The sequence below is a fragment of the Megascapheus bottae genome, chromosome 20 (assembly GCF_031878675.1).
Source record: "Megascapheus bottae isolate mThoBot1 chromosome 20, mThoBot2.hap1, whole genome shotgun sequence".
Taxonomy (NCBI): domain Eukaryota; kingdom Metazoa; phylum Chordata; class Mammalia; order Rodentia; family Geomyidae; genus Megascapheus; species Megascapheus bottae.
The window spans coordinates 14,248,603-14,265,750 of NC_143528.1; the positions used below are offsets into that span (position 1 = coordinate 14,248,603).

The window sequence follows — 17,148 nt, forward strand, 5'->3', positions numbered from 1 at the left end:
CCTTGGGCTTTCCTCAAGGTTAGTGCTCTATCACTTGAGCCACAGCACCACTTCTAGCTTTTTCTTTGTATGTGGTACTAAGGAATCAAATCCAGGTCTTCTTTCATGCTAGCTAAGCTCTCTACCAGTAGGCCAAACTCCCAGCCACAACTAGTATTTTCTTTATGATTCAGAATGTCCATAGATATAGCAATTCATTCCTTTTAAGAAAGAGTCTTTTTTTTGTCACTTGCAGGACTTGAACTCTGGGCCTGGGTGTTGGCGCTGAGCTTTTCAGCTCAAGGCACAACTGAGGCACAACACCACTTCCAATGTTCTAATGGTTAACTGAAGATAAAAGTCTCATGGACTTTAGTGACTGGGCTGGCTTTGAACCGTGATCCTCAGATCTCAGCCTCCTCAGCAGCTAGGATTACCATTTTGAGCTACCACAAATGGCAAGAAAGATCTTTTTTGGGTCTTCCTACCACTCCTATGGTAAACATTTCTCTAGTCTTCTTTTGTGTATAAGAATAGTGTACTGTTTGCATGAACAAGCATAAATTTTCTACTTTTTCAACTTTCCTATTCCCAGTCAATGGCATAAACAACCTTCATGGTGCAAACACTAGTAACCAAATCCTTGTTTTTATTCTACTTGGCTTCTTAGCTTCCTTCAATGTAATTGGCACTCCTTCCTTCCTATTTTAAACACATCATTGTTTGGATTCTAGTTTCTGCTTCCACTTCCTTTCCCTTTCCCACTCCCGTTCAGTCTCTCTCTCTCTCTTTCTCTCTCTCTCTCTCTCTCTCTCTCTCTCTCTCTCTCTCTCTCTCTCTCTCTCTCTCTCTCTCTCTCTCTCTCTCTCTCCCCTCCTCCCTCCCTCCCTCCCTCTCCCCCCTCTCTCTTCCCTCTTTCTCTTTTTCTCTGTCTCACACACACACTCTACCATTGTGTCTGGTGCTCTCTCCATCTCTCATTCTCTGCTCCCATTCTGTCTCTTCTTTTCTTTCTCTTTCTTACTCACTGATCACATTTCCTTTTCTTATCATGTCCATTGCCTCGAGAGGTTGGTGTATTCCTTGCATATCTGACTTCCTTGCTTTGCTAGACACTTTCTTGTTCATCTCAGAAGCATCCTGACTTTATACAGAATGGCCATGATGGTGGAATCACATTTGCTGATGTTTTATCGCTGATTGAATATAGTGATGCCATCCCTATATCAATTTCCCCAAAGAGAACACCACTATATTCTTAATTATATCCATATATCATTAAGTTTTAACATTTTATAGTGCTAGCTTTTTTTGACATTATCTCCAAATTGTCTTTTAAAAGGTTGACTTTTTCTTGCCTGCAATCTACTTCTGGGCTGAGACTTGTCTTCTGCAATATGTCCTGGATTCTATAATGGCTAGTTTACAACACAAATTTGTATCTACAAATGGCAAGGTGTTACAAGGCAATCTAGTAGTTGATGGACTAAAGTGGCAGCTTAAACTCCCACAATTCTAATTATTCTCTCTCTTCAAAAAGCACAGAGGTTGTAGGGAATGAACTTTACAAACATTTTATTAACAACCTATGATGCTAAATGTAAGGACCTCCAGGATATAGAAACAAAAGCCATGTAATGAGTGATTGTTGTCATTAATGAACTATGTTATCTCTCATCTCTTTTGCTGTCCCTTAGTTATCTCATGTTGTTACAATATTTCACCTTGTTATCTGATATATTTTGTATATGCTTAATTGGTTATTTGAAATAGGATAGTGAAAGGGGGATATCAAGATGAGCAGGGGAGGGAGGGAAGGAAATGGGGACCATGACATGAGAAAGGGTATCAATATTTGTAAACTAATGTACCTTTTATCTGGTGAATATAATGTAACCCTTCTATTAGTTACAATAGAAAATATATGAAAAAATGAAAACCTGTTTTACAGAATCTTATTTTCCCTTAAGATCTGCCAGATTTCCATGTTTTTTTGCTATTTCTTTAACAGAGCCAAAGCCTGCTCCCATTAAGAATGATCCAGAATTAACTTGGTTTGCTCAGTTATATGACACTACAAATTAATCAGCCATTTGAGATATTTCTATTCTGTAATCAAACTATTCTTAGCACTTGGTTTCTATACTCCAGTTCACAGATCTGAAGTAAGAAATGAATTCAGAAACTTAAATGTACCCCTATATTGCAGGCAGAGAAAGGAGGGGGACAGAAGCAAGAAAAAAATGAATGGGGTCAAATCAGCTTAATGGAGCAACCTTTTCTGCATGATCATAAAGCTTTCATTGGCCTTTTTAAAACTCAGTTTTTATTATTTGTAGTTGTATAAAGGGGTTGCAATTCAACAAAGAAATTTAAGAATGTAGTGCTTTTTTGACAATCAATACTCTCACCTACGGGCACCCATCCCACCCCTTCCTTCATTCTTAATTTTAGGTTATATATTGAACATTTTTGCCCGTGTTATATTCCCTTCCCCTGTTCATTCTTCTGCCTCTCTCCCGTTCCAACCCCCTGCCCCCAGACACTTGGCAAGTATCCGTTTGCTATTAGTTATTCTGTTGGACTTGACTTAGTCTTTCTAAAGAGTTATAGTATCAGGGTTCTCCATAGTTTAGTATATTTCAGTTAGTTCATTTTTAACCACTTGCATACCACCCAATATGCTTCCTTCAAGATTTATACGTGTATTTTAGGTACCACAAATGAAGAAAACCATGCAGTCTTTTTCTCTGCAGTTATCTTACTTCATAAAACATGTTTTCTCAACTCTTTCTATTTTTTTAAACAAATTGAACAATAACATTGGCCTTTTATTGGTAGCATGGCTACCCAAAATGGCAAATGCAACAAAACATTAATCATTAAACTTCATTTAATTCTCTGGAACTTAGAGTAAACAGCTTTCATGTTGTAGGGGAAGAGGATAAAGTTAGGTACCAGGGACTCATGCCTCTAATCCTAGCTACGCAGGAAGGTGAAATCTGAAGATCTGAGTTGAAAACCAGCTTATAGGCAGGAAGTTTATAGACATTCATCTTCAATCAACCACCCAAAAAAGCCAGAGGTAGAGCTGCAGCCTGAGTGGTAGAGTGGTAACCTAAAGGTTGAAGGACAGAGTTCAGGACATGAATTTAAGCACGAGCAGAAAAACAATAACCAAACAAGAATCGTGAAGCTAAATTTTAGTCTAAAAATTGGAAAACAAGGCAATGTAAGTGACACTGCACATACAAAGAAGAATCAACCAGAATCAATCTGGAATTTAGAATTGAGAGGCAAAAAAATAGTGCTACAATTAAGAAGCTGTAAATGTGCAATAAATTCTGCTACTTACAAATGGAAAGAAAATGTATATTTTAATAGGAAACATGCCAAGATTTGAGATGATGCTAATTATAAGTGAATTTTTAAGATAATCTGGTATTCACAATATGCTTTTTCTTTTGTTTATTTGAAGAAAAAAATCTAAGCATTCTTATTAAACATTTGTACAAACAAATGAAAGTATATCTTCTAAATCTGGTTTTAACATAGCCTTTAGTTATTTTAGAAAAATATGTGCCTTTTCCTAAGGAAGGATAAAATATAATGACAAGAAAATGCCAGAAATACTGACTAAAAAGTGCATTCACATCATCATGACATAATATACTTTTGAGTGAACACTTGCTGTTAAGGAAGCATACGTGTTTGGGAATATTACGATGAAATTCTCAAACATATACATTAGTACCTATTTCATAGCGAATATATTAGTTATACAACTAATGTATGATTATTAAAATATCTCCTCAAATATTTAGTGTATTTACATTACATCACTATGCTCTGTATTACTGTGTGTCAGAAATGAGGCCAGTAATCAGGTTAATACATAGCAGCAAACACAATAGCCCTGACTATTTTCAAACTGCTAAGCACTGAACAAAGATCTTAGATACCTAGGGTGTTTTAAATTATAACCTTTAGCAATTTTAATTCACCTATTTGCTGGAATTATAGAGAATCGGAACCAAAGAGCTGACTAGCAACATCTTTTCCAAGCTGTGGTTTAGTGACTTCTTAAAAATAATTTCACTATATTACTTATTTTTTCCAGTCCTGGGGTTGAACTCAGGGTCTGGGCATGGTCCCTGGTGTTTCTCGAGGCTAGGGCACTACTACTTAAACCACAGTGCCACTTCCAGCTATTTTCTATCTGTGTGGTAGTCAATGTTGATGCTAGGCAACCACTCTACCACTAGACAACACTCCCAAATGCCTAAAAATAATTTTATACCACTGCTATGAGCAATTAAATAATAGGCATTAGTAACCACTATGGCTCAGGGACTATCTGGTTTATGTTGGCTTATGTTTTTATTCGGGGCACCTTTATTGAACACTTACTTTTACCCGATTGACTAGATTAGAAAATACAAAGTTTTGAAATCACTGTATAAAATGGAGAACTGAGATTTCTTTAAAATCTGTCATTGACATTCTTCCTTTGAAAAAGTTTTGCAAGGAATATGAAGCATTTATATGTACTGCTAGTTATTAAAGTTGGAAAAATTTCTTTGTGCTTAAAAATGACAATTTTATTATAATATCCTGAGATATGAAGCTCAATCACCTTGAAATTAAAAATTGTGAAAACAGGTTGAACTATCTATAACAAGTAGAATACAGAAATGAAATGCAATTTAATGCTAATAAAACAATTTGTTAAGTACATTCTAATATGTAATATTTTTAATTTATTAAAATGAATTTAGTATTTGCTTTAATATCTTTTCAGTAAAGTCATGGATTGTAGCATACAAGAGGAAATCTATTCCAATAAATTTTCATTTATGCATTTATTTGCATATATAACAAATTATACTAAAAATTCTTTTGAGTAAAGAAATTAAAGTGTGTAAATAGATTTGCTCAACATTGATCTAATCCAATAAGTCACTTATAAATTAAAAATCAAACATTTTAAAATTGCTGGATATCAGAAATGGAAGGAACCCATCTATAATAATACACTTAAAAATAATTAGTCTAACTGCACTTATGCCCCCTCTCAAGTTCAACTCTTCTGACTCTTATAGTAGCATGCCAGGAAAGAGAAACTTCATTGAATCTTTTATCTCCAAGTAGTTGCTTTGAAGAGGTCTGTAAGAAAGCAAGTAAGATAGCTCATTGTCTCCTCTTCCCTCAAAATAGAGGCCTCATTAGAAGTTCTAGCCATGATCAAAGAGAGGTCATTACAGTTACCATATGAGGCTATTGACCTGAGCCATTTTCAAAGCTGCTATTTTAATTCTTTTTCAGATGAAACAGAATCTTAGAAAATGATTGTGTTCAGTAGATCTACTAAAAGCAATGCTATCCTTTTCAATCGCACCTAAGCATTTTGATTTTTTAGTAGTCATAACTATTTTCTTCTTCTACTCAGCACATGACTTGAATGAATGTTGGTAACAGAGACTGCAGTCTGATCCATGTTTAAATACTGGTACAGCTGCCTCACCTCCTCTTTTTTATTTACTGTACCCCACCCTGGAAGACTTCGTGTGAACTTCTTCCTCCTTTTCTCGCCCTTCATCCCTTCCTTTCTTTCTCTTTCTTACTCTGTTTCTTTCCTTTCCTCCTTTCTCTAACTAGTTTGCACACTAGTTAATTCTTCTGAACTAGAATCCTCATATATACCTTGAGGATAATTTCTCAAATGGTTTCGGGAATCAACTAAGAGACCAGACTCTTAGTCACCAAATATTACTTCTTTTAAATCTAGCTGAATCACTATGCGTTCTAAAGGACTTTGCAATATTTTCTGACTGATTTTTTCTTTTACTTTGAGCATGTTTATTTTTGGTCATACTGACAGATATTTAGTATATTATTTGTGTTGGATCTGCCTGCTAAATTAGGAGAAAATAAACATGTGGCAGTACATTAAAATTAAAATGTGCATAGTTACATAATTCCTGCCATTGTCTTGACCTCTGAAATAAAATAATTATAGCATATGTGTTTGTCAACCAGGTAAAAGTATAGCCTTGAATAGAACTCAGAGAATGACTCTTTAAGTCTTCTTAAAGATTTGGTTTGGTTGAATTCTTTGTATATTTTGAGAATATCTTGCTTTGATAATATAATACACTAAATGGTCTCCAAATATCATGTGATATATAAGGTACAGAATTATATATAGGGGCTAAAATATCATATGCTTCATGTGCATTATACTCAACAAATAACTGGAATGATCCTTGAAACAATTTGTTTAAAGAATTCATCTACATTCACCATCATATCTGTCTTCTAGATAATTTAATTTACTGGCATTTTATTGTTATTGCTGTGAATCTCATTTGTTTAATGGACAGGCTTCCACAATTATCAGGCATGCTTATTGAATTTTGAAAAGAGTGTTCTGTTTAGCAAAACTTCCAAAATTGGCACTGAGAAAATTCCTCCTGTTAGCCTAGTCTTTTAATATCATTAAGTAGCATGCCAGACCTCTACAATTATATCACTGTATTACTTAACATATGTCTTCCCAAGGCTATGAGGTCTATGTCAAAGTGAAACTGAAGGGAATCTAAAATAAATTTTACTAATTGAAATGTTATTTAATATGTTTGTTAATATTTATTAATATATATTTAAGACTTAACATTGATATCTAATTTTAAATAATGAGAAATAGTTTGGGGTTCGGGGTTGGCTATGGAAAAGTTATTCATTGCAAATAATAAAGCAAGTCATAGCCAAAGAGCTCACTTCCAGGATTTCAACCATATTGTTAAATAAGCTAATATACTGGTAAGAGTTATCTTTGGAACAGTTTCTTCTTCTCATCATATTCACTTCCTAAAATTTCTTTGATCTTTTATAGAGCCTTTATGTTAAAGATAAGGAATACTGAAGTTCTTGTTCCCTGAGTACAGAGAAAACAAAGAAAGCAAGACATTATAAAAGGGCTATCAGAGGCTCAGCACTCAGCCCTTGAAAGTTTGAGTTCCCTAACTCTTTTTAATTTAATATATTGTCAAGGTGTGGTACAAAGAGGTTACAATAATATATGTAAGGTGGTGATTACATTTTTGTCCAATATTGTTACCAACTCCCATGTTTTTCTATGGCTTTCCCACCCTCAACTATCCCCCCCTCAAAAAAAAGTTGTGAAGTTCATTTACAACATACTGTCTTGTGAATATTGCTGTAACATTAGCTTAACTTTTGTCCTTTGTTTCACCATTTTTTTGTTCCTCTAACTTTCCCTAATTCAAATGAAGTAAATACAATATACCAGGTACCAAAATCAGATCCAGTGATAACAGAGGATAAGCCATAGATGGGACAAAAAAATGAAGTGACTTCACAAAATACATTAAAACCAACAACCACAAACAAAAAAAATCTGTGTTTCCATTCTAAGATTCCACCTCACTGCAGTTAGAATGGCCATGACTAAGAAATCTACTAACAACAGATGTTGGTGGGGATGTGGTCAGGAGGGATCACTACTACACTGTTGGTGGGAGTGCAAACTCGTTCAACCACTATGGAAAGCAGTATGGCAGTGCCTCAAAAGACTAAACATAGAGCTCCCCTATGACCCAGCAATTCCACTACTTGACATTTACCCAATCATCCAGAAACAAGGACATATTAATCCACTAGCACAACGATGTTCTTTGCAGCACTATTTACTATAGCAAAGATATGGAATCAACCCAGATGTCCCTCAGTTGATGAGTAGATCAACAGGATATGGTATTTATACACAATGGAATTCTATGCTGCTGTCAGAAAGAATGTCATTGTCCCATTTGTAAGGAAATGGAAAGACTTAGAAAAAATCATATTAAGTGAAGTAAGCCAGACTCAAAGGAACTTAGGCTCAATGGTTTCCCTCATTTGTCATAATCAGTAGAAACCTTGGGCTTTCCTAACAGAGCAAAACCTAGATACATAAAGCCATATAGTAGACGCTAAATGAAAGGACCTTCAGGATATAGAAACAAAAGCCATATAATGAGTGATTGTTGTCCTTAATGTACTATGTTATCTCTCATCTCTTTTGTTGTCCCTTGGTTATCTCATATTGTTATAGTATTTTACCTTGTTATATGATATATTGTATATATGCTTATTTGGTTATTTGAAATAGGACAAGGAAAGAGTAAAAACAAGATGAGGGGTGGTGGTAGGGGGAGTAATGCACCTTCTATCTGGTGAATATAATGTGACCCTTCTATTAATTACAATAAAAATATATGAAAAAAATCTGTGTTTCCATGTCCTGAAACTCATTTTACTTAGCATCAATTTATATAGTCATATGTACATAGCTATTGAACTATTGTGAAGAGCCTCCTCTATGACACTAAAGCTACCAGCAAAACTATGTTCATTGTGGCATTATTTACCATAGCTAAGATATGGAACCAACCCACATGCCCCTCAGTATATGAATAGATCAAGAAAATATGGCATATATACACAATGGGATTCTATGCCTCCATCAGAAAGAATGACATTGCCTAATTCATAAGAAAATGCAAAGATTTTGGAAAAAATCATATTAAGTGAAATAAGCCAGAGCCAAAGAAACATAAACATTATGGTTTCCTTCAGTTGTAATAATGAGTTACGTAATTGTTTGAGGGAAATCATTTTGCTTAATCACAATAAATTTAAGTAATACAGAGTAAAAGGAAAAAGGCTGTTTTGAGAAACTTCTTTTCTGAAATTTCTGTTATTGTCTTTTCTGAAAATTTCTACATTCACTACATTTACCCTCTTCACTACATTTAATCAGTCTATTCAACTGAGCTATTGTGACTTATCTGGATACTGATGATAATAACTCCAAATAGCACAGATGGTGAAGAATAATTAAGAATATTGGTAAATCCAGGTTCTGCTATCACATGTCCTTAATCAAAGCTACTCAGAAGGCAGAGATCTGAGGATCACAGTTCCAAGACACTCAGTCAGAAAAATCCCCAGGAGATTTTTTTTTCAGTCAAGAGCAATTTAATTGCCTGTCACAAAGGGGAAATTGTGATCTCAAATACAATTTCCAGAGATTACAAAAGTGGCAAGATGCTAGGCACTGAACTGGTTTTCCAGTAACCAAGAATAGACTTGAGGCTTAGCATGAGAAAGGCTGCTTCTAGAGGCTGATCACCTTCCCTGAACATTGCCTTGCTGGAATAGCATGCACTGGGCATGCCCTGCTTTGCTTGATAAATGCACATTTAGTATTGGACAGATGAGATACACATGTGATCAAACCTCAGGGGTCACATAGCCCTCTGTAGAAAGTAATCATACCAAATACAATTGTGGTGTGTAGTAGTAAGGATTTTGGCAGGAGACATAATGCCTGTCTGGGCTCTATTAATAAAACCTCATCTTTAAAAAAAAGTTTTTAAATGAAAGAAAGTCTCAATATGACTAATAATCTGGGAAATACAAATTAAAACCCATAATGAGATACCATCTCATCCTAGTTAGAATGCTGTTATCAAGATGAAAAATAAATACTGGAAAGGATGCCAAGAGAAAGGAATTCTTTTTTTTTAAATAAATATTAGTTTATCAAATGATAGGAAGTGTGGTTTAAGTGTATTTTCTATATAAGATTCTTATTTATACTTTGCTTCTAATCTGAAGTTTTAAATGAACCAAAGATAGTTTTTGAATTTTTTCTGACAGGTAACAGAAAGAGGAAGGTACAGAGGTTTAAGACATTCTGGTCAAGGTCACTCTTCAGCCATGGAAACAGAATTCAGGGCTCCAGGCAGAGGGCTTTTCCAGTCCACCTTTACTTCACAGCGGAACCTCATCTTTATATTTCGTCTTCTTTTGTTTTCTTTATATAATTTGTCCAGCTTTTGAGTACAATTTTCCATACTTTGAGAAGAGATCAAACGATGGTAATACAGTTTGGAAATTCTTACCAGATATCCATTTTTTTGGGGTTCTCACTTCGAAATTGATGCTTATCTGGAGAATCAGGATGGTATTTGCTTGATGAATGTATTAATGGTGTATATTTTTCTTTTTTGTTGTAGCGAGAAAATGGCAAAAATATATTATCATTTACATTTAGCAACAGTTCCTGTCTTTTGAGCACCTTTCTGGCCAACTTTAACTCATTAATTGGTTCAGCCACTCGCAACGTGGGTTCCAAAGGCTTATAACGTTCTAATACTTCGTGTATATCTCGGAAGGATCCCTGGCATAGTTTCCTATTAATGGGTGGCAAGCAAGCTCGTGGGAAAGAGCGGTCACTCGTGCACTCCAGCCACTAGTCCAGGTTGGTGGTGTATTGTTATACTTCACTCTCGGTGGTCGGTGCAGTAAAGGCTTAGCCTTCAGTAGCCGCAGCTCCCATGGGTCAGGCTCTTTCCTGAATGGTGAATTATATATACCCAGGAGATTTTTTTTATCTCCAATTAACCACACAAAACAGAAGTTGAGCTGAAGCTCCAAGTGGCAGAACATTTACTTTGACTTGAAAGAGCTCAGTGCTATGGCCCAGAGTTCAAGCTCAATGAACAAAAGGAAACTAAACAAACAAACAAAAAACAATGTCCGAGTGAAGACCATAGCTTAATATCCTGGACTTAGTCCATGTGTCTTTCTATGAAGGACATCCTGTACTTATGCCACGTGTCTTTCTATGATCCATTTATTGAAATACCTTGGAATAATTGCTGCTAAGAACAGATTATAGTAAAAAAAATTCACTGATATATATATATTGAATTACTCACCAAAAATAATGAAATTAGGAATATTTGTTACCACCTCATATTTAAAACAGAGGAGCTATATTTGTTTTATTTTTTTAAGTTCCAGTGAAGGCAACTGCCTTCCAGCTCCTCACACGCCTATCCAGGTTGATGTCCATAGGACCACTTTGAGCTGCCAAGCACAAGGCCTTGTGTGAATTACTCACAGCTGTGGGGGTGGGGGCACTTGAAGAAGTAGAGCCCTGCTCCAGAAGGCTACATTTCTGATTGCACTGTGCTAGGAAAGGAGCAACCAAAGGGCTACAGCTCCAGGAGACTCTCTGGAAGACCCCAAAATCTGGACATAGATATATCAGATGTGTAGAAAGAACAACATCTTTTGTCAAAGAAAATAAAATTGACTTGTTATCTATCCTGTTATAAGGAACTATTTTAGAACAAAATTCTTGTATGAATTCAAAAGACAGACATTTGTAAACTGATATCACTTTGCTTGCCAGCTCATCCAAAATTTGGAGACAATGCATATTATTTATATATGTGTGAATATGTGTTCATAAATACAGGCACATTTCTAGATATTTAGGAGGTAACAAGAAAACACTAGTTGAAAGAGAATAAAGAACAGAATTTCTCAAAAGAGATATTCTAGGAATAGATTTTGGGTCCATTCCTCACCCAAAGAACCACAATTAGCCAGAAGTCCATTCCAAATGCAAGCTCTGGTCACCTCTCCCTATAAAACTCTTGTCATGACCTCATAGAACTCAGTTAAGATTTAATTTCTGTAGAGCCAAATGCAGTTTACTTTTCACTTAAATAGATATTATGGATTTCAAAATTGAACCTGGTTTTGAACAAATCTAGTATTTGTAAATGCATTTTTCAATGTAGTATTTTTGAAAAATATTATTTTTATTATCTGTAAGTGGCTGTACCACTTCCCATTTAACAAAGTTACAATTTAAAGTGGTTCACAAATTCTCTGCCTCTTGATCAGTACCAGCCTCATTTAGCCTTATGCATCTACCCTTTCCCTTGTTTTCCTAATTTTGTAGGATAAACATTGAATTCTTAGCTACATTGTCACTCCTTTGTCCACTTCATTACTCCTCTCTTAACTGTATCCCAGTCCTTTCAAGTACAATTTCTTGGCATTTATTTTGTTGTACTTTAATTTTGTCATTTTAAGTAATTACACTATGTGAGGTCACCCTTGATTCTACCATATTTCAGCTAATTCACTTGCATATACTTATTACCCAACATTTATTTATGTTTATGAACTAATTCTAACTTCCATGTTGCAGGGAAAACAGGCATCTTTTGTGTCCTGAGTCTGACTTACTTCACACTATACTTACTTTTCTGAAGTCTTTCTATTTCTTTATATCATTATATTTAATGGATTAGTAAAATTCTACTTTGTACACATACCATTTTATTGATCTGTTTGTCCAGTGGGACATCTGTGCTGATTCCATACCATGAGTATTATGACTAGTACTGCAGTAAACATGGTTGTGCTGGTGGCTTTACCTTATCTTGCTTTATAATCTTTGGAATAAAGGTTCAGGAGGGTACCAAATAAATATGTAAATTCTGTTTTCTTTGTCGTTTCTCTGTAGCAAAAGAAACAAAAGAAACTATTGTACCAAAGTTGGTTATTTTATGCTCCTCTTTCTATGATTTCTGATATGTCTCATATTAAGGGCAAGAGTCTTCAATGAATGCTAAATTTGCTTCAGTAATTGGAGCAGTTTGTCCCAACATGACATGGTGTCAGAAGCCACCTATGTTTAGGCTTCAGTTACTAAGCATCAGATAAAATATGCTTACTGTCTATAAACTGCTAGACCATTTCTGCAGAAACATTCGCTAACTGCAGTGAATTCTCTATATTTACTTTTCCAGATCTTTATTAACTTTCTGAAGCAATCAGAGGAAATGTAAATTCAGTATTTTATTTTCTCTGACTGTTGTGGGATATATTTTCAAGCAACTTGAATGATCCATACATATGGAGGGATAGATATATGCAGGGAAAAACAAAATAGAAAAACCTTGGAGAAAGTATGGCTATCGTTGGATCTAGCAGAATTAGATCAATCTGGATATTCTCTACTAAAATCCTTTCATTAGGATGTTATACTTCCATTTCAGTTGTATTCTTACTTGAGTTTGATGCTAATACATTTATGCTGGTATTTTTTAGCCTCTAGTGAAGCCCTCTTCTGTTGCAATCTGACAGACAGTACCAACATGACTGTAAGGTAACTCCAGAAGCTGGCATCCTCTGCTACTCTGCTACACCTGTAGTATTATACAAGAAGTATGTAGGCAACTATCCTATTCTGCAAGATCCACATCTTAGAGAATTTCTGGTTTTCTCTCTCCTTCCAATAACCAGAAGAAACCCTACTCTACAAGTTACACAGTGTTCTCACTTCATGGTCCACTGGGTCCTTCCTTGTTACAATGATCTGCACATTGCTACTGCTTACTTTCCCTTACCCCAACCAAGCCTCCTGCCATTCTCATAAACTGAAAGGTCAAGATATATAGCTGATTCATTAATCTTCAATTCATTAATAATGTTAACCCTTACCATCTTATATTTATCTACCACTGTGTTTATTATTTTGTCTACAAAATTTTTGGTATTTCATAATGATAAGTATATGGATTCTGGGTCATACTTTTATTTTTTTATTTTCTCTGATTATATGGGTACCCCAGAATTACCCAGGGCTAACCTCAAGCTAATGTCTTCAAATATTAATTTTCTTCCTTCTTTTCCTTCATCCTTGCATCCTTTTCAATTCTTATCATTCTTCCCATTACTCTTTTTCCTCTTCTCTTTGCTTCTACCTCTTCCCTCTTTCACTCCTCTCTCTCCCGCTCCTTCCCTCCCTCCCTCTCTCTCTTTCTCTCTCATTTTTCTTTTTGTGGAAAAAAATGTCTCACTATATGGCAGTAGTTGGAATTATACATGCATCTCCCTGTAGTAACTACCCAAATAAATGCTACAACTACAGAAATAAGCACATGGCAGATTCTCAATTTTCTTGAATTCAGTAATGTTAGTGTACATTCACTTAAAATATTTTTATTCCAAAGCTAGTAAATGCTGGTAGTGTACCTTAGTTGTCAATCACATACTGAGTTTAATCTTTAGCATCCTTTCATACACATAGAATGTGTTTTTATTTAAGGATAGCTAATATATATGTCATTATTGGAAACTGTTGTGTATCATAAATTTTAAATTCTAGGATTTTACTTTCAGTATTGTCTGCTATCGATTTCCTGTCCTTACTCTCTTAAAATAGTGTTTGGACTACAAAGACCTCATTATACTTACCTTGTCAAGACCAGTGCCCAGATTTTATTTCCTATATGGCCAGCAAAACTGAAATATGGCTTAATCCAAATGCCTCCATTTTAAAAAATATATTTTTTGTAATTAATAGAAGGGTTACATTATATTTGCCAGATAGAAGATGCATTACTTCACAAATATGAGCCCTTTCTCATATTTTGTCCCCATTTTCCTCACCCACCCCTCCCATCTTATTTTCCCCCTTCCCTATCCTATTCCAAATAAACAAATAAACATATGTATAATATATCACATAACTAGGTAAATACTGTAATAATATGAGATAACCAAGGGTCAACTAAAGAGAAGAGAAATAACACAGTACATTAAGAACAACAATCACACATTATATGGTTTGTGTTTCTATATCCTGGAAGTCCTTTCATTTAGCCTCATCCTATATGACCTTATGTATCTGGGAGTTTGGCCTAGTGGTAGAGTGCTTCCCTAGCATGTTTTTACCCACATCTAAAAATATATTGTAAATTATTTGAAAAGAAACAGTTTTATTCCCAAAATAATAGAATTTTTTCTTTTTTTTTTTTTGCCAGTCCTGGGCTTGGGCTCAGGGCCTGAGCACTGTCCTTGGACTTTCCCAAGGCTAGAGCTCTACCACTTGAGCCTCAGCACCACTTCTGGCTTTTTTTTCTATGTATGTGCTACCAAGGAATTGAACCTGGGTCTTTGTGCATGCTAGGCAAGCACTCTACCACTAGGCCAAACTCCTGGCCCTAAAATTTTTTCGTATTTGAAGAAAAGACAAATGAAAAGCACCACTGCATTGAAATATGGATGGGAATGCAAATAAGCATAACATATTTCATATTTTCATGACTCATAATTCACTATTGTGAGCTAATAAACTTGTGATTGATTGGCTACACAAATATGTCCCACACCGTGTCAGTAAATCTGGGTAAAATTTCTGGATAATCTCTATAATTCTTGAGTTCATACATTTTAATATCACTAAGAAATATGTACTTTTTTCTTTTGATCATTATTTGAGTTTTGTCTTCTCAGCCAAGACAGACTACATAAATCAGTATTAGCAAGCCAGACCCTAAATCAAGCAAAGGTTTATTTTTCTACATGCCACAGGCTCATGATTAGGGTCTGAATTCAGGGTCAGGTTGCTATTCTTTAGATTCTTTACACAGATTGTGCTCTACCCCTGGTGCTCTAACTCTATTTCTGTTTTATTGACCATAACAAATCAGAGTTAAGAGTCTCACAAACTTCCTGCTTGGGTTCGCTTTTAACCATGAGGCTCAGTTTTGCTTTCTGTGTAGCTAGGATTACAGGATTGAATCTTGAGTGTCTGGTTTCATCATGGTTTACATGTAAATTCCCCTGTGCACAGTAATAGAGACTTGGTTGGATAATGCTATATATTTTTTTGTAAATAGTAAAATGGAGAAGTTAATGGACAGAATTGCTAGTTTATAATTCCAGTCTGTAACTGAGCAATCTAAAAGCCACAGAGCGTAGGAAAGCATATGGAATATTTGAAGAGCATCCCTTGATAAATTGGAAAGAGCACAGAATTTACTGAATTATAGATACTGATTTGATCTTCCCCATTTCCCATTCAAGGGTTGAGCAAATCACTGGACTTCTCAGGCCCTTTATTTCCTTTCCCTTCAAAAAAATGCTCTTTCCCTTACCATGAATTTTAGCCACCACTCTAGATCTATGATGAAAGAGATAATTATAAATTATCCTACTTAGCCTGTCTTTTCTGACACCCTCAGAACCCTCAGGGACACCTCTACAGATGACTTTGGAACCACACTTTCCCTAAATTCATATAAAGTGAAAGGGCTTAAAATGAAATCTCTAATCAATGATACAAATTGTCTCAATGGATAATCCCCACATATTGGCATTTTTTAGAGCACCCCAGCATTTTTTTAAAGTTTTTATTGTAATTAATAAAAGCGTTACATGATATTTGCCAGATAGAAGGTGCATTAATTCACATACATTGATACCCTTTCACATGTCTTGGAAAAGGCATTTGACAAGATCCAACATTCCTTTACATTAAAAGCTCTGGAGAAACTAGGAATCCATGGAACATTCCTCACTATAATAAAGGCTGTGTATGACAAACCCACTGCTAGTATTACACTTAATGGTGAAAATCTAAAGCCATTCCCTCTAAAATCAGGAATGAGACAAGGATGCCCACTCTCTCCACTACTCTTTAACATAGTACTTGAATTCCTAGCCAGTGCAATAAGGCAAGAAGCAAGCATAAAGGGGATCCAAGTAGGGAAAGAGGAAATAAAACTATCCCTCTTTGCAGATGACATGATTCTGTATTTAAAGAATCCTATAGACTCTACTCCCAAGCTCCTTGAGCTGATTCAAAACTTTGGAAGAGTAACAGGCTATAAAATTAACCCTCAAAAAATCAACTGCCTTCCTCTATGCCAACAGTGAGAGGAACGAGGCAATAATCAGGAAAGCAACTCCTTTCGCAATAGCCTCAAAGAAAATAAAGTACCTAGGAATTAGCTTAACTAAGAATGTAAAGGACCTTTTTGACGAAAACTTTAAAACCCTGAAAAAGGAAATTAAAGCAGAACTAAGGAAATGGAAAAACCTCCCATGCTCCTGGATTGGAAGAATCAACATTGTGAAAATGACAATCTTGCCAAAGGCTATCTACAAATTCAACACAATACCCATCGATATCCCAATGGCATTCTTTAACGAAATAGAAGAGGCAATTCAAAATTTCATATGAATAATAAAAGACCCCGTATAGCAAAAACATTTCTTAGCAGAAAGAACAGTGCAGGCAGAATTTCAATTCCAAACTTTAGACTCTATTACAGGGCTATAATTCTCAAAACAGCTTGGTACTGGCACAAGAACAGGCCTGAAGACCAATGGAATAGAACTGAGGACCCAGATATTAAACCACAGACCTATGGCCACCTAATCTTTGACAAGGAGGCCAAAAAAATAAAATGGAAGAAAGACAGCCTCTTCAACAAGTTGTGCTGG

The 17,148-nt window shown here is 35.3% G+C and overlaps 1 long non-coding RNA gene and 1 pseudogene across 1 annotated transcript in view; both read right to left on the bottom strand.

The window, feature by feature from the left end:
* The window catches only part of LOC150049196 (uncharacterized), a 90,510-nt gene that overhangs the window by 50,387 nt on the left and 22,975 nt on the right, over window positions 1-17,148 (bottom strand). The gene's annotated exons all lie outside the window — the stretch shown is intronic.
* On the bottom strand, window positions 9,604-10,497 carry LOC150049197 (spermatogenesis-associated protein 17 pseudogene; annotated as a pseudogene).